An 18,831-nucleotide genomic window follows, 5' to 3' on the forward strand; every position below is an offset into this window, starting at 1 on the left:
AGTATTGACATGGTTCGCCCAAAACATAGTCTTCACATTTGCTGTCTGATTGATGCGAATCAGAATCATGGAGATTAATTATGAAAGGCTCCATCATCGAGTCTGCCGATGTTTTTTTAAAAATCTTCTTCCTGCTGTGTTTCTGAATGCCTGACGCAGTTTGCCCGTGCAGAGATAGTTACGTTGTTCAGGGCTTCATGTGTGAGTTTTTTGACTCATCAGCAACCTGAAAGGTGCTATTTCTTTCTGCAATATGGCTTTGCTTGCACCCATACCAGCGCAATAGAACTGTAGCGTCAGTGATAAGGTGAGAACCTGATTACTTGGAGACCATGCCGTCTTGCAAGGTTATCTACCTCGTAAGTGTGTTAGTCCGGATTGTATGTATTATAGTGGAAGTGGAAGACTAGGGAAGGTAAATCTTCCCTAGTGGATGTACACTATCACTAAAATGATTAGTGAGAACTTAACTATAAACTGAAAAAAGCACATCCGCTAGTGAAGGTGAATCATCACTGTATTTGGCTAGGGAAAGTATACCGTACACGACCCAGTTCAGTTGGCAGTTATACACAGTCCGACATATGTTTCTGTTCTTTCCGTTCTGGATACTGAAAATGTTTATTGTGGACACAGAAGGCTAAATTTAAATTAGACCCTGATTCTTTTTCCTCAAAATTTTACGCGCAACTCAAAATAGCCTTGTCCACAACAGTTACTCACATCTAGTCCCTTTAGTTCTACAGATTCAGTTAACTGACGTTTGAGTTCTAATGTAGACTGATGTTCGACGTGGGTAAAAAATATAAAGGTGATGCTGTGCTCAACCTGAACGTTGGTTAGAACTCTACAGTTCTTTACTAGGCATGATCCTATTGTAAGTGGTACGCCGTTACCATTCTCCGACCTTTAAACTGACTTAGTAAGTTATAAGGAGCCTAAAATATAACGCGGATTCCGGACCATTTTTCACATTAGCAAATATTTCCAAAGGTGAAAGAAGTGAAAAAAGACAGATAAAAATAATAGGACTGACCAGGGATCCAGCACCAGACAATATTGTGGCACCACACCACTGAGTAAATAAAGTATATGATTCGAATGTGTTTACCTCCGAAAACTTCCAGAACCATCTTCATTTTAATACAGCAAATGTTTTCACGTGACTGGTCGATTTTATTACTTTTCCACTTTTTCTTTCCATTTTAATTTCACCCTTTCTTCCTTTGCGCACCATAGGCTCCCTGCTCCACATAATTACGTCCTGCTGTTACCTGTTATGCCAGGATTATTTTCCGCACGTCTCAAAGACCCTCCGCACACGGCGCAACTCAAATAAAACCGCTGTCACTGCAGAGTGACTCACCAGTAAATCGTTTGCAACGCGTTACCAAGCAGTTGCCAGCGACTCGGCGTGCGCACCGCCAGGCGATCTGAGATGCGTCGTGTCCTCGACCACAGCTCTGTATTGGTTTAATTCGAAGATGAACGAGCAGGCTATGAACCTTAACCTTTCTGAGACAAGCGGAAAACATCTCACTTTGTACAACCGCAAACTCACAGGCTACTGCAGAAGGATTTTGACAGAGAAAATATGGTGCGAAGTGGGAAAAGAATTCCACATGGTGTGTATGTAGTGTACTGTATACCTATCGTTATAATAAAATTACCAGTGCGCCAATGTTCAAACATACAAAACAAAATGTAGACTTATACTGAGAGTGCTCATTTTTGTGGCTAGCAGTCTCTGTCGTTCTGTAAAGTGGTAATAAAATGTGAAAACAGCGAGAAAAGACGCAAATCTCCGATACGTGAAAGACAATGGTGTTCATATCCGATGATTTAACAAACACAAACCATCGTCACTACATTTCCGTGTATACAAATCTCAAGACATTTGGGTTTTCAAAATAAAACTAACACCTTGCTATGGAATCTGTATGTTGCAGGTCCTTGGCTGCTACATGCAGCCTGTGGATTGTTTCTTTGCATGTGCGAATAATCCAGAATTTTCTTTGTTTTCTCATTCGTATGTTATAATAATAATAATAATAATAATAATAATAGGGAACCGCACCTTCCGCCGAGCTTATATCTGTACATGACGTGCCAAATGTAACCAAGAGTTGCTCAGATGCGACAAACAATACTCCCTCTCCTCGCTCGCACACAGAATTGCGCAATGTGCGTTGCCACCTAGTCGGCAACCAGTTGCGGATGCAGATCGCCTGCTTGTTGGGTTCCTCTTCAATCGCTCCGTGTGCGCAAGGTCTAAGAGTAAATAACAAATCTCGACGTGACGCAATTCTCAACAATACCGTCGTCCCTGCAATGGCCCATACGGTTGCCGGGCATCTGTTTAGAAACGAGACGACTGGCGAATCAGCACAGAAGAAAACTATGAAATGCAGAAACAGCACAGAACAGTGGTAACAGTCAAAAGGTAAGCCATCCACGCATCAACAAACATCCCAGTCTTGCCAACCAAGGCACATGCGCAGATCATTGCATCTTTCTACGAGCGCCACTGCTGTATAATATGTGTAATGACTACGGAGACACAACAGTAGTACTTAGATTAGTTTGACTTTGCAAACCAGTCATCCCAACTGTTTATCACGCTTGTCCGAAACAGTTTACGATGGAGAATCCTGAATTTTATGTCTTGTAATTCGGGAAAAGTGTTACAGTTTTCGTGCATTTATGCACTCATACGTCCAGGTAACGTTCGGTCAATCGAATGCATCACCGTGGCGTCTTGAAACGTATGTTTTTCACGCATATAAGAAATAATACATGTTTGTAAGAATTTATAACGCAATATAAACGGATTTCGTGCGTTAAGCTGTATTTTTCCCACAAAATTATTTTGCCTTTGAAACCACAGGTGTCTTAAAAAGTTTGGCCATTAATTATTGGCTGTTAACAGAATTAAAAGCGATTAGAAAACGTTGCTTTTGCTAAAATAATTACACTTACAGACTTCGCATCAGTGCATATAGCACGCTCAACCCCAGTTCAGTTTGCCTATATTTCCTTGGCTTCTCATCTATAGTACTGGTTACATTTAGTCACTGCCAACTTTGGCGATCAGACTGTGTGCAATATGTGTGACACTGTAGGATTGAAGCTGTGCTGTTACCCTAACTACAAATGAGGAAATTATATATAGTAAAACATAACAACAATTTGTTCAACATTTTGTATGTACTTGACTTTATTCCACTTTGGGTGCGATCTAGAGTGATAGGAAGACAGAGGTAGCAAATTCAAAATGTGACAATCGCTTTAATTTCTACTAAAGCAATCATGGTATTTTGAAGTTTGTTACTTCTGTTTTCATGTTGAAGATTTATACTGTTTTGAATAGCAAGAAAAGCAAAAGCAAACCAATAGAAAAATATCACTTCGCACAAGGCTAAGAACTGCATTTAGTACAGCAGTCAATCTAATGGTTGCCACAACACTGTGGCGCCATTGCGTAATTCCGTTTTTTATTTCAGTGGTAATTTGTGGCAGTAAGTAGCATTTGTACATGACCTCTTATGTTGTTGTATACCCCCTGGTCCTTCACTTGAAGTAGTCCTATTGGTAAGTTCATGCAGGGGCTGGTATGTCAGTAGCAATCTCAGAAGCAATTTCGTTTGTCATTGATCACTCTCCTTGACCCCACCACAAGATCTGCACCCTCCACACAAATGGTTTACCAAGCAGTTTCAACCAGTATTTCAACCGCCACAATGTAGAGAAGTTCTGTCGTGTTTGGCAGCAGCAGCACTTATTCTGCATATGTCGGCTAATGCCAGAAAAAAGGGGTCACAAAACTGATCGATTTTACTAGTTGATGAAATGTTTCAGCATAGCAAAAACAAGTCTCCATAAAAATTACACTGTGGCTTTTTGTACAAATTTTCATAGTCAATTGAAGAGTGGGAAATAAACAAGTGGGTATCAAACGGACCTGGAAGGTAGATGAGGTACTGGCGGAAGTAAAACAGTGAGGATGGGTCGTGAGCCATACTTGGAGAAACTCACTTGGTAGAGCACTTGCATGTGAAAGGCAAACATTTCAGGTTCGAGTCCTGGTCTGGCACAGAGCAGCCCTGCATCTACAATATTTCTGAACCAGAGCAAAAATCCTCCGCCTCTCAAGTGTTTGAGATAGGATGTCAAAAATAAAAAAAAGTCAATTTTTCAAAAATATTTCATTTTGTAGCGCACATTTTACTGAAGAGTTTGATTTATGAGACATATATTTTTGAGGATTTGCAAGACATACCATGTGGTCTTAAAGTGTGCCAAAGTGCAGTGCCATGCCTCTTCAGACAGGATTCTTCAGTTACATGTCATTGTATTTTGCTCTGTGCAATTCAAACACTAAGATGTCCTATCAGGCCTCTTGTGCCCCCAGTTGGCTGCTTTCACATCCTAGCCCCCCTCCCCCCCCTTCCTTACAAGAAACCTCACAATTAATACTGGCTGGGATTATTTGTGACCAGGAGAATAAGAACTCTTCAGAAAATTTGCACTCTTTATTGCTCATTAGCTAATAATTTTATCTTTGTGTGATATAAAATTAATAAAGGAAACATAAACCCAGTAAGGTCAAGAGACAAGCAAGGCAGCACATATTTCTTCAGTCCTTAGGTCCCAGCATTTTTTCTCTCTAATCTTGCTAGAGCCTTTCATGAGAAAGAACTATTACATCATCAAAGTTTGTCAGACATTTTGCTGCATGAAAAATCAAAATCCCATTGTCTAACACTGAAAAAGTTTTTAGGCCTAATACAATTAGTACCCAAGACTGGTGCAGTTTCTCGATTTGATTATGTCTGTTTTGTCACTGTCTGCTAGATAAAATGAAATAGAACTTCCTAGTATTGCAGCAATTGTAACACACACAAAATAAGCGAGACTGTTTCGACACAAATGTTTATTTTTATGTACCTCATTTACATAAATAACATGACAATATAAAACTTCCTGCCAGATTAAAACTGCCTGCCGGACCGAGACTCGAGCTCGGGACCTTTGCCTTTCTTGGGCAAGTGCTCTACCTACTAAGCTACCCAAGCACAACTCATGACCTGTCCTCACAACTTTACTTTCACCAGTACCTCGTCCCTACCTTCCAGACTTCACAGAGGCTATTCCGAGAGACTTGCAGAACTAGCACTCCTGGAAGAGGATATTGTGGAGACATGACTTAGTCACAGATTAAAACTGTGTGCCGGACCAAGATTTAACCTTAGGACTGCCAGGAAGCTTCATATCAGTGCACACACTGCTGCAGAATGAAAATTTCATTCTGGCAACAGAATGTTGTTGTGGTCTTCAGTCCTGAGACTGGTTTGATGCAGCTCTCCATGCTACTCTATCCTGTGCAAGCTTCTTCATCTCCCAGTACCTACTGCAACCCACATCCTTCTGAATCTGCTTAGTGTATTCATCTCTTGGTCTCCCTCTACGATTTTTACCCTCCACGCTGCCCTCCAACGCTAAATTTGTGATCCCTTGATGCCCCAAAACGTGTCCTACCAACCGATCCCTTCTTCTAGTCAAGTTGTGCCACAAACTTCTCTTCTCCCCAATCCTATTCAATACCTCCTCATTAGTTTTACCCTCCACGCTGCCCTCCAATGCTAAATTTGTGATCCCCTGATGCCTCAAAACTTGTCCTACCAACCGATCCCTTCTTCTAGTCAAGTTGTGCCACAAACTTCTCTTCTCCCCAATCCTATTCAATACCTCCCCATTAGTTGCGTGATCTACCCACCTTATCTTCAGCATTCTTCTGTAGCACCACATTTCGAAAGCTTCTATTCTCTTCTTGTCCAAACTAGTTATTGTCCATGTTTCACTTCCATACATGGCTACACTCCATACAAATACTTTCAGAAACGACTTCCTGACACTTAAATCTATACTTGATGTTAACAAATTTCTCTTCTTCAGAAACGCTTTCCTTGCCATTGCCAGTCTACATTTTATATCCTCTCTACTTCGACCATCATCAGTTATTTTGCTCCCTAAATAGCAAAACTCCTTTACTACTTTAAGTGTCTCATTTCCTAAACTAATTCCCTCAGCATCACCTGATTTAATTTGACTACATTCCATTATCCTCGTTTTGCTTTTGTTGATGTTCATCTTATATCCTCCTTTCAAGACACTGTCCATTCCGTTCAATTGCTCTTCCAAGTCCTTTGCTGTCCCTGACAGAATTACAATGTCATCGGCGAACCTTAAAGTTTTTACTTCTTCTCCATGAATTTTAATACCTACTCCGAATGTTTCTTTTGTTTCCTTTACTGCTTACTCAATATACAGATTGAATAACATCGGGGAGAGGCTACAACCCTGTCTCACTCCTTTCCCAACCACTGCTTCCCTTTCATGCCCCTCGACTCTTATAACTGCCATCTGGTTTCTGTACAAATTGTAAATAGCCTTTCGCTCCCTGTATTTTACTCCTGCCACCTTCAGAATTTGAAAGTGAGTATTCCAGTTAACATTGTCAAAAGCTCTCTCTAAGTCTACAAATGCTAGAAACGTAGGTTTGCCTTTTCTTAATCTTTCTTCTAAGATAAGTCGTAAGGTTAGTATTGCCTCACGTGTTCCAACATTTCTACGGAATCCAAACTGATCTTCCCCGAGGTCCGCTTCTACCAGTTTTTCCATTCGTCTGTAAAGAATTCGCGTTAGTATTTTGCAGCTGTGACTTATTAAACTGATAGTTCGGTAATTTTCACATCTGTCAACACCTGCTTTCTTTGGGATTGGAATTATTATATTCTTCCAGAATGAGAATTCTGGAAACATCCCCCAGGCTGTGGCTAAGCCATGTCTCCGCAATATCCTTTCTTTCAGGAGTGCTAGTTCTGCAAGGTTCGCAGGAGAGCTTCTGTAAAGTTTGGAAGGTAGGAGACGAGGTACTGGCAGAAGTAAAGCTGTGAGTACCGGTCGTGAGTCGTGCTTCGGTAGCTCAGTTGGTAGAGCACTTGCCCGCGAAAGGCAAAGGTCCCGAGTTCGAGTCTCGGTCGGGCAAACAGTTTTAATCTGCCAGGAAGTTTTATTATATTCTTCTTGAAGTCTGAGGGTATTTCGCCTGTCTCATACATCTTGCTCACCAGATGGTAGAGTTTTGTCATGACTGGCTCTCCCAAGGCCATCAGTAGTTCTAATGGAATGTTGTCTACTCCCGGGGCCTTGTTTCGACTCAGGTCTTTCAGCGCTCTATCAAACTCTTCACGCAGTATCGTATCTCCCATTTCATCTTCATCTACATCCTCTTCCATTTCCATAATATTGTCCTCAAGTACATCGCCCTTGTATAAACCCTCTATATACTCCTTCCACCTTTCTGCCTTCCCTTCTTTGCTTAGAACTGGGTTGCCGTCTGAGTTCTTGATATTCATACAAGTGGTTCTCTTCTCTCCAAAGGTCTCTTTAATTTTCCTGTAGGCAGTATCTATCTTACCCCTAGTGAGACAAGCCTCTACATCCTTACATTTGTCCTCTAGCCATCCCTGCTTAGCCATTTTGCACTTCCTATCGATCTCATTTTTGAGACGTTTGTATTCCTTTTTGCCTGCTTCATTTACTGCTTTTTTATATTTTCTCCTTTCATCAATTAAATTCAATATTTCTTCTGTTACCCAAGGATTTCTACTAGCCCTCGTCTTTTTACCTACTTGATCGTCTGCTGCCTTCACTATTTCATCCCTCAGAGCTACCCATTCTTCTTCTACTGTATTTCTTTTGTCCCATTCCTGTCAATTGTTCCCTTATGCTCTCCCTGAAACTCTCTACAACCTCTGGTTCTTTCAGTTTATCCAGGTCCCATCTCCTTAAATTCCCACCTTTTCGCAGCTTCTTCAGTTTCAATCTGCAGTTCATAACCAATAGATTCTGGTCAGAATCCACATCTGACCCTGGAAATGTCTTACAATTTAAAAACTGGTTCCTGAATCTCTGTCTTACCATTATATAATCTATCTGATACCTTTTAGTATCTCCAGGATTCTTCCAGGTATACAACCTTCTTTTATGATTCTTGAACCAAGTGTTAGCTATGATTAAGTTATGCTCTGTGCAAAATTCTACCAGACGGCTTCCTCTTTCATTTCTTCCCCCCAATCCATATTCACCTACTATGTTTCCTTCTCTCCCTTTTCCTACTGACGAATTCCAGTCACCCATGACTATTAAATTTTCGTCTCCCTTCACTACCTGAATAATTTCTTTTATCTCATCATACATTTCATCAATTTCTTCATCATCTGCAGAGCTAGTTGGCATATAAACTTGTACTACTGTAGTAGGCATGGGCTTTGTGTCTATCTTGGCCACAATAATGCGATCACTATGTTGTTTGTAGTAGCTAACCCACACTCCTATTTTTTTATTCATTATTAAACCTACTCCTGCATTACCCCTATTTGATTTTGTATTTATAACCCTGTAATCACCTGACCAAAAGTCTTGTTCCTCCTGCCACCGAACTTCACTAATTCCCACTATATCTAACTTTAACCTATCCATTTCCCTTTTTAAATTTTCTAACCTACCTGCCCGATTAAGTGATCTGACATTCCACGCTCTGATCCGTAGAACGCCAGTTTTCTTTCTCCTGATAACGACGTCCTCTTGAGTAGTCCCCGCCCGGAGATCTGAATGGGGGACTATTTTACCTCCGGAATATTTTACCCAAGAGGACGCCATCATCATTTAATCATACAGTAAAGCTGCATGTCCTCGGGAAAAGTTACGGCTGTAGTTTCCCCTTGCTTTCAGCTGTTCGCAGTACCAGCACAGCAAGGCCGTTTTGATTAATGTTACAAGGCCAGATCAGTCAATCATCCAGACTGTTGCCCCTGCAACTACTGAAAAGGCTGCTGCCCCTCTTCAGGAACCACATGTTTGTCTGGCCTCTCAACAGATACCCCTCCGTTGTGGTTGCACCTACGGTACGGCCATCTGTATCTCTGAGGCACGCAAGCCTCCCCACCAACGGCAAGGTCCATGGTTCATGGAGGGGGGGGGGGCAACAGAATATAAATCATAAAATACCAATATCAAATGTTGATTAGGCCTACAACAAACAAAAAGCTTTATGTTAGGAAATAGTTTCACATTTTATTCACATGCTCCAGTTTCTCAAGCATGAGACTGGAAAGTAGCAGTACAAAATTTTTATATAAATTTGGAATTGTCAGATTCTTCCATGTAATTCGTGTGATGTCCACATTTCATCTCCTTCCTTATGCTAACAAACAATTTTGTTATCACTAATTCTGTAACTATTCCTCCCTTTGTCAAAACTTATTCTCCAATTAACTTCACTAAGCCTCCCAGAAACACCGATTCAGTTATCCCACATTTACTCTCCAGTTAGGTTTTATTACATGTTTGTACATGTTTTCCACTCTTTTCTGAGAATATAACTTATGGCAGCTGCTAACTGGGGACTGTATGACTGGTGCTTAGTAGTGTAGTAATGTGGCAAAAATGTTGTCAAAATTTCATTTTTATGGGTACACCGTTAAGATAATATGTAATCTTTCTTACCTGTTATTCCTATTAGTTGTTTATTTCCATTCTGGTAGTCCAAATCTTTAGATTTCACTGATAATTATAACAACACTGATCATTTGCATGCCCGATCAACCACATAAATAAACAGCGATTAGTATTCACCTCTTCGGGTTTATTCAGCTCAGCTCATATACTCTTGTCCCCTTTTGTTCGCGGTAAAGTTTCTTACTTCTGGATGCAGTGGGGATTCTCCTGGCAGACACATCACGTACACTAAGCACGCATTCAGAAATCAGCTTATGATTCGTTCAGAAATCAACGTGTGATGTGTTCAAAAAGTTCAAAATCCAACTGGCATGCATTTCAAAATCATATGAATAATCGATAGACAAACATGCACTGTATGGTATGTGCTTTGTTAAACAAGGTTAAGAATATGAATTTGTTTTTGTTGATGTGGTTTTCAGTACAGGGACTTGTTTGATGCAGCTCTCCATGCTGCTCTATCCTGTGAAGCCTCTTCATCTCTGAGTAACTACTGCAACCTACATCCTTCTGAATCTGTTCAGTGTATTCATGGCTTGGTCTCCCTCTATGATTTTTACCCTCCGCACTTCCCTTCAATACTAAATTGATGATCCCTTGATGCCTCAGACTGTGTCCTACCAACCAATCCCTTCTTGTAGTCAAGTTGTGCCACAAATTCCTTTTTCCCCAATTCTATTCAGTAACTCCTCCTTACTTACGTGATCTACCCATCTGATCTTCAGCACCACGTTTCAAAAGCTTCCATTCTCTTCGTGTCTAAAGTATTTGTTGTCCATGTTTCACTTCCATAGATGGCTACACTCCATACAAATACTTACAGAAAAGACATCCTGACACTTAAATCAATACTCGATGTTAACAAATTTCTCTTCTTCTGAGACGCTTCCCTTGCCATTGTCAGTCTACATTTTCTACCCTCTCTACTTTGACCATCAACAGTTATTTTGCTCCCCAAATAGCAAAACTCATCTACTACTTTAAGTGTCTCATTTCCTAATCTAATTCCCTAAGCATCACCTGATTTAATTTGACTATATTCCATTATCCTCGTTTAGCTTTTGTTGATGTTCATCTTATATCCTCCTTTCAAGACACTGTCCATTCCGTTCAACTGCTCTTCCAGGTCCTTTGCTGTCTCTGACAGATTTACAATGTCATTGGCAAACCTCAAAGTTTTAATTTCTTGTCCATGGATTTTAATTCCTACTCTGCAATTTTCTTTTGTTTCCTTCACTGATTGCTCAATATACAGCTTGAATAACATCGGGGATAGGCTACAACCCTGTCTCACTCCCTTCCCGACCACTGCTTCCCTTTTATTCCTCTTGACTCTTATAACTGCCATCTGGTTTCTGTACAAGTTGTAAATAGCCTTTTGCTCCCTGTATTTGACCCCTACCACCTTCAGAATGTGAAAGAGAGTATTCCAGTCAGTATCATCAAAAGTTTTCTCTAAGCCTACAAACGCTAGAAACATTCCTTAATGTATCTTCTAAGATAAGTCGTAGGGTCAGTATTGGCTCGTGTGTTCCACCATTTCTGCAGAATCCAAACTTAATATTCCCCAAGGTTAGCCTCTACCAGTTTTTCCATTCTTCTGTAAAGAATTCATGTTAGTATTTTGCAGCTGTGATTTATTAAACTGATAGTTCGGTAATTTTCACACCTATCAACACTAGCTTTCTTTGAGATTGGAATTATTACATTCTTCTTGAAGTCTGACGGTATTTCACATATATCTTGCTCACCAGATGGTAGAGTTTTGTCATGTCTGACTCTCCCAAGGCTATCAGTAGTTATAATGGAGTGTTGTGTACTCCTGGGGCCTTCTTTTGACTTTGGTCTTTCAGTGCTCTATCAAATTCTTCACGCAGTATCATATCTCCCATTTCATCTTCATCTATGTCCTCTTCCATTTCCATAATATTGCCCTCAAGTACATTGCCATTGTATAGACCCTCTATGTACTCTTTCCACCCTTCTGCTTTCCCTTCTTTACCCATAGAAATCAAACTAATAGAGGGTGGAGTGTGCACAGAATAATGTGGCTGATAGATGCACAATTGGAAGGGCATTTGTGGGGTGAGAGATAGTGGTGGGTGTTGTGGGCAGGAGCTGTAGGGGAAGTGCCATGCACTGGAGCAGAAGTGCCGTTCTAAGCTGAAGCCAACACTAAATTTTTTTTTGTAAATATTAAGTGTAGCTTCTCCACGCCTACACTTGCATGGTGACCATTCTAAAGATCTACTGCCAACTCTGCTTTGGTTAGTATCTAGAGTAACTTTCAGAGAAGCGTTATGAGTGGCAAATTTTGAGTAAAACTTACATATTTCTTGTGGCCATGTTAAAATCTGCTTCTTTTGCCAAATCAAAATGGAGTTCATGCATTGTCACCTCACTAACATGTTGTGCATACACAATTGCGAGACAGTGCTGAAACAATAGTTTATTAAGTGAGTAACTGAGGCAAAGTCGGGTCATTAGCTTATGAGAAACCACATCCCCAATACAAAAATAAATGTGTAATGTCTTCACTTACGCCGTTCCAAAACCCACAGTATTTCTCTTTTCATCATCTATCAATGTTCCTTAAAAATTGCAGTATTTCATGGAAAAAATCTGTAGTTAGTAGAATAACAGAGTAGGTAATGAAGTTTTGTGTGCTATCATTTGCCAAAATCTCATTTCGATATGTCAAACTGTTTGTGTAAATGAGGAATGTTTTGGATAATTTAATCAAGCTTTATCACTGGCTTGTGTGGTCGCAAATGATTGTGCAACATCAGATCAGTTTTCTCAAGACTGGTGATAGATAGACCTCCATGTTAGCTAAATTTAATATGTGGCAACATGTTTTGTAATAATACACCAAACGCAAAATCATAGTGACCCATATTTTTTTTATATTTTTATTATTTTGCTCAGTGTCTTACTTAAATGCAAATGTCACAGTAACATGACCAGTAGCCTACCAGCTGAAAGCAGGCAATTTCTGACCCCCCTCTTGGACAAATGAATGAACTCACCCAGCACTTTGGGGAAAAACTGGTCACTGTGCATTGGCCACAGTATTCTGTGTGGACTGTAGCTCTGCCTGTAGCCTTGATAATGGCCCCATTGCAGGGAGGAATGGGTTTAAATCGTGTAGAGCTACCAAACTGCAGGGAATTAATTGCCCCTGGTGTGTGTGTGTGTGTGTGTGTGTGTGTGTGTGTGTGTGTTTGTGTGTGTGTGTTCACCAAGAATGTTAGAATGTTGAAATAAACACATGGTTCATGGTAACCTAAATGCAGTGGTATGAAAATCAAGCCCCCCCCCCCCTCCCCCACCCCCAAAAAGTCTTAGAACCATCTTCAGCATGAATCGTACTCTCCACACATTACAGATGAAATGCCTGATTGGGCATTCAGTGCACAAGATGTTTTGCATTATTAGAAAAAAGGAAAATCAGGACTTGTTGGGCCACCTCCAGTCAGATACTGTCCAGTTCCTGTGTTTCCTCACCCATTAAAGGTGTGCAGACTTATGTGCTGCTGTAAGCCATGGCCTTGTGTGAGATACCTAACTCTAAATGTCCATTACACACAATTTCCTTCATTGCGTTCACTTGGATAATGCTTGAGATAGAGCTGCATAGAGTGACAACAGAAATTCCTGTTCAGTACCAGCATGAACACTGATTCAACCCTTCCACTTGACAGGATCAAAGGGCCATGATTAGCTGTTCAGAGAATGCTATAGATTGGAAACTTAGTCGAAATTCTATGAGCAAGGCTGGTTCTCTACCATCCACTGGAATGCTCCCAGCATGTTCTCATAGCCTAGACAACATGCATCATTCGTTTGCACAACAATCTGCAGTTGGTTGCACACTTTTCTCACAATGTCTGTTGAAACAGCTGCCTAAACATGTTGAATGAGGCCCTCAGGCATACACAGTAAGCGTATGAAGTAAAGTGATCCCTCTTATCTCTTGCTGCCATGTCTACACTCCTGGAAATAGAAATAAGAACACCGTGAATTCATTGTCCCAGGAAGGGGAAACTTTATTGACATATTCCTGGGGTCAGATACATCACATGATCACACTGACAGAACCACAGGCACATAGACACAGGCAACAGAGCATGTACAATGTCGGCACTAGTACAGTGTATATCCACCTTTCGCAGCAATGCAGGCTGCTATTCTCCCATAGAGACGATCGTAGAGATGCTGGATGTAGTCCTGTGGAACGGCTTGCCATGCCATTTCCACCTGGCGCCTCAGTAGGACCAGCGTTCGTGCTGGACGTGCAGACCGCGTGAGACGACGCTTCATCCAGTCCCAAACATGCTCAATGGGGGACAGATCCGGAGATCTTGCTGGCCAGGGTAGTTGACTTACACCTTCTAGAGCACGTTGGGTGGCACGGGATACATGCGGACGTGCATTGTCCTGTTGGAACAGCAAGTTCTCTTGCCGGTCTAGGAATGGTAGAACGATGGGTTCGATGACGGTTTGGATGTACCGTGCACTATTCAGTGTCCCCTCGACGATCACCAGTGGTGTACGGCCAGTGTAGGAGATCGCTCCCCACACCATGATGCCGGGTATTGGCCCTGTGTGCCTCGGTCGTATGCAGTCCTGACTGTGGCGCTCACCTGCACGGCGCCAAACACGCATACGACCATCATTGGCACCAAGGCAGAAGCGACTCTCATCGCTGAAGACGACATGTCTCCATTCGTCCCTCCATTCACGCCTGTCGCGACACCACTAGAGGCGGGCTGCACGATGTTGGGGCGTGAGCGGAAGACGGCCTAACGGTGTGCAGGACCGTAGCCCAGCTTCATGGAGACGGTTGCGAATGGTCCTCGCCGATACCCCAGGAGCAACAGTGTCCCTAATTTGCTGGGAAGTGGCGGTGCGGTCCCCTACGGCACTGCGTAGGATCCTACGGTCTTGGCGTGCATCCGTGCGTCGCTGCGGTCCGGTCGCAGGTCGACGGGCACGTGCACCTTCCGCCGACCACTGGCGACAACATCGATGTACTGTGGAGACCTCACGCCTCACGTGTTGAGCAATTCGGCGGTACGTCCACCCGGCCTCCCGCATGCCCACTATACGCCCTCGCTCAAAGTCCGTCAACTGCACATACGGTTCACGTCCACGCTGTCGCGGCATGCTACCAGTGTTAAAGACTGCGATGGAGCTCCGCATGCCACGGCAAACTGGCTGACACTGACGGCGGCGGTGCACAAATGCTGCGCAGCTAGCGCCATTCGACGGCCAACACCGCGGTTCCTGGTGTGTCCGCTGTGCCGTGCGTGTGATCATTGCTTGTACAGCCCTCTCGCAGTGTCTGGAGCAAGTATGGTGTGTCTGACACATCAGTGTCATTGTGTTCTTTTTTCCATTTCCAGGAGTGTATAACGGGTACCATTACAAGCTGTAAATTTGAACTGCTGGCAATTAACAAACCCTGACCTTTTGCATTTGCTTCTGTTGGACACCAGATACAGTAGGCATTCCAGCAGATGCAATATGTTGCACTGGCTCAGTTTCAGTTGTAGTGGGAGACCCCATCTCAAACTTCTGGAATGAATTTTACACTCTGTAGGAGAGAAAGTTCCTGGCAAATTAAAACTGTGTGCCAGCCTGGGTCTAGGGGAGGGGGGGGGGGGGGTGGAGGCACATTGGGGTATCTGCCCCCAGGTGGCAATTTTTTTTGGGGGGGGGGGGGCGGGGAGGAGGGCAAATGTGCCAAATTCATATTCTTAACCTTGTTTAACAAAGCACATACCATACAGTGCATGTTGGTCTATCGATTATTCACATGATTTTGAAATGCATGCCAGTTGGTTTTTGAACTTTTTGAACACATCACACGTTGATTTCTGAACAAATCATAAGCTGATTTCTGAATGCGTGCTTAGTGTACGTGATGTGTCTGCCAGGAGAATCCCAATGCATCCAGAAGTAAAAAACTTTCCCGCGAACAAAAGGGGACAAGAGTATATGAGCTGAGCTGAATAAACCCAAAGAGGTGAATACTAATCGCTGTTTATTTATGTGGTTGATCGGGCGTGCAAATGATCAGTGTTGTTATAATTATCAGTGAAATCAAAAGATTTGAACTACCAGAGTGGAAATAAACAACTAATAGGAGTAACAGGTAAGAAAGATTGCATATTATCTTAACGGTGTACCCATGAAAATGAAATTTTGACAGCATTTTTGCCACATTACTACACTACTAACAAGGGAATCTCCCCATCGCACCCCCCTCAGATTTAGTTATATGTTGGCACAGTGGATAGGCCTTGAAAAACTGAACACAGATCAATTGAGAAAACAAGAAGAAGTTGTGTGGAACTATGAAATAAATAAGCAAAATATACCAACTGAGTAGTCCTTGCGCAAGGTAGGCAACATCTAGAAGCCTGCATGCTCAGGAGCACCGTGGTCCCGTGGTTAGCGTGAGAAACTGCGGAATGAGAGGTCCTTGGTTCAAGTCTTCCCTCGAGTGAAAAGTTTACTTTCTTTATTTTTGCAAAGTTATGATCTGTCCGCTTGTTCATTGATGTCTCTGTTCACTGTAATAAGTTTAATGTCTGTGTTTTGCGACCGCACTGCAAAACCGTGCGATTAGTAGCCGAAAGGACGTGCCTCTCCAATGGGAACCGAAAACATTTGATCGCAAGGTCATAGGTCAATCAATTCCTCCAGAGGAAAACACGTCTGATATATTCTATATGACACTGGTGACGGCATATGCGTCACATGACAGGAATATGTTGTCGACCCACCCAACTTGTACCCTTGGCGAATGGGTAAAAAGATTCTTCTACCTTGCCCGATTTAGGTTTTCTTGTGGATGTGATAATCACTCCCAAAAAGTGATGAAAACATAAGAGTTTGTCACATAAACTGCAAGAAATGAATGCAACAGTTTCACAGTCGTACAGTTTTCCCTGTGCTCTGTCGAAACATAAGTTTTTAACTTTTTCAAATTTTTCCGTGTGTAGACTGTCAAATCCTGCATATGTCCAAGCAAATCTGAACATGTCCTGGAATTTTGGAGAGCGAAGTTGATTATGTGTGAATGCCTGAACATTGATAATTGTCTGAAAATAAAAAATTAAACTTTTTACTCGAGCGAAGACTTGAACTAAGGACCTCTCGTTCCACAGCTGCACACGCTAATCACGGAACCATGGTGCTCTTAGGTTCATACTCACCTTGATGTTGCCTATCTTCCACATGGACTACTCGGTTTGTATATTTTGCTTATTTTTTCATAGTTTCACACAACTTCTTCCTGTTCTCTCGATTGATCTGTGTTCAATTTTTCAAGGCCTATCCATTGTACCAACTTATAACTAAATCTGAGGGGGGTGCAATGGGGAGGTTCCCATGTAAGCAGTAGTCATACAGTCCCCAGTTAGCACCTGCCATAAGTTATATTCTCAGAAGAGTGTGGAAAACATGTTGTACGAACACGTAATAAAACCTAACTGGAGAGTAAATGTGGGATAACTGAATCGGTGTTTCTGGGAGGCTTAGTGAAGTTAATTGGAGAATAAGTTTTGACAAATGGAGGAATAGTTACAGAATTAGTGATAACAAAATAGTTTGTTAGCATAAGGAAGGAGATGAAATTGGGACATCACACGAATTACATGAAAGAATCTGACAATTCCAAATTTATATAAAAATTTTGTACTGCTACTTTCCAGTCTCATGCTTGAGAAACTGGAGCATGTGAATTAAATGTGAAACTATTTTCTAACATAAAGTTTTTTGTTTGTTGTAGGCCTAATCAACATTTGATATTGGTATTTCGTGATTTATATTCTGTTGTCAGAATGAAATTTTCATTCTGCAGCAGAGTGTGCACTGATATGAAGCTTCCTGGCAGTTCTAAGGTTAAATCTTGGTCCGGCACACAGTTTTAATCTGTGACTAAGTCATGTCTCCACAATATCCTCTTCCAGGAGTGCTAGTTCTGCAAGTCTCTCGGAATAGCCTCTGTGAAGTCTGGAAGGTAGGGACGAGGTACTGGTGAAAGTAAAGTTGTGAGGACAGGTCATGAGTTGTGCTTGGGTAGCGTAGTAGGTAGAGCACTTGCCCAAGAAAGGCAAAGGTCCCGAGCTCGAGTCTCGGTCCGGCAGGCAGTTTTAATCTGGCAGGAAGTTTTATATTGTCATGTTATTTATGTAAAAGAGGTACATAAAAATGAACATTTGTGTCGAAACAGTCTCGCTTATTTTGTGTGTGTTACAATTGCTGCAATACTAGGAAGTCCTATTTCATTTTATCTAGCAGACAGTGACAAAACAGACATAATCAAATTGAGAAACTGCACCAGTCTTGGGTACTAATTGTATTAGGCCTAAAAACTTTTTCAGTGTTAGACAATGGGATTTTGATTTTTCATGCAGCAAAATGTCTGACAAACTTTGATGATGTAATAGTTCTCTCTCATGAAAGGCTCTAGCAAGATTAGAGAGAAAAAATGCTGGGACCTAAGGACTGAAGAAATATGTGCTGCCTTGCTTGTCTCTTGACTTTACTGGGTTTATGTTTCCTTTATTTAATTTTATATCACACAAAGATAAAATTATTAGCTAATGAGCAATAAAGAATGCAAATTTTCTGAAGAGTTCTTAGTCTCCTGGTCACAAATAATCCCACCAAGTATTAATTGTGAGGTTTCTTGTAAGGAAAGGGGGGAGGGGGGCTAGGATGTGAAAGCAGCCAACTGGGGGCACAAGAGGCCCCATCGGATGGCGACCAGCTCAGCAGTGAAAACACTGCCACCAGCCGGCAAGGAGCATTGTTCGTAATGGTCCCCTAGAGCGAGGGCATAACCGACACGACCAGCAACCATTGACCGTCAGTGTAAACAATGCCAGAGCCTCGATACGTGGCAAGGATGGAAAGAAACTGGCGGCGGAGGGACTGATTCCTTCGAGCCCTGTGCCAATTCAAGCCAAAGGCAAGGGCGGGGCACACACCATGGGGGTGTCTGCAGGGGGGCCCGGAAGAGGGAAAACCCCAAGCCTGGAGAGAAGCTCTCTGACGCGGATTGCGATCGTACAACCCGACCGGGGCCGATGTTCTGGGAGATGGACGACTGACTGAGGGAACAGGAGATGATAATTAGGATGCCCGGGCAAGCTACAAACATGTGCAGCATAAGCGGCTAGTAAACATTGGCGCCGTAACTGCAATGGAGGGACACCTGCCTCCACAAGTATG

The 18,831-nt window shown here is 42.2% G+C and overlaps 1 non-coding gene across 1 annotated transcript; it reads left to right on the top strand.

The window, feature by feature from the left end:
• The first annotated feature begins 6,973 nt into the window (after window positions 1-6,973).
• On the top strand, window positions 6,974-7,048 carry Trnas-cga. The gene has a single exon. It is a non-coding gene; the product is annotated as a tRNA-Ser (tRNA).
• The last annotated feature ends 11,783 nt before the right edge of the window (window positions 7,049-18,831 follow it).

The sequence above is a fragment of the Schistocerca piceifrons genome, chromosome 7, assembly GCF_021461385.2.
Source record: "Schistocerca piceifrons isolate TAMUIC-IGC-003096 chromosome 7, iqSchPice1.1, whole genome shotgun sequence".
Classification (NCBI taxonomy): domain Eukaryota; kingdom Metazoa; phylum Arthropoda; class Insecta; order Orthoptera; family Acrididae; genus Schistocerca; species Schistocerca piceifrons.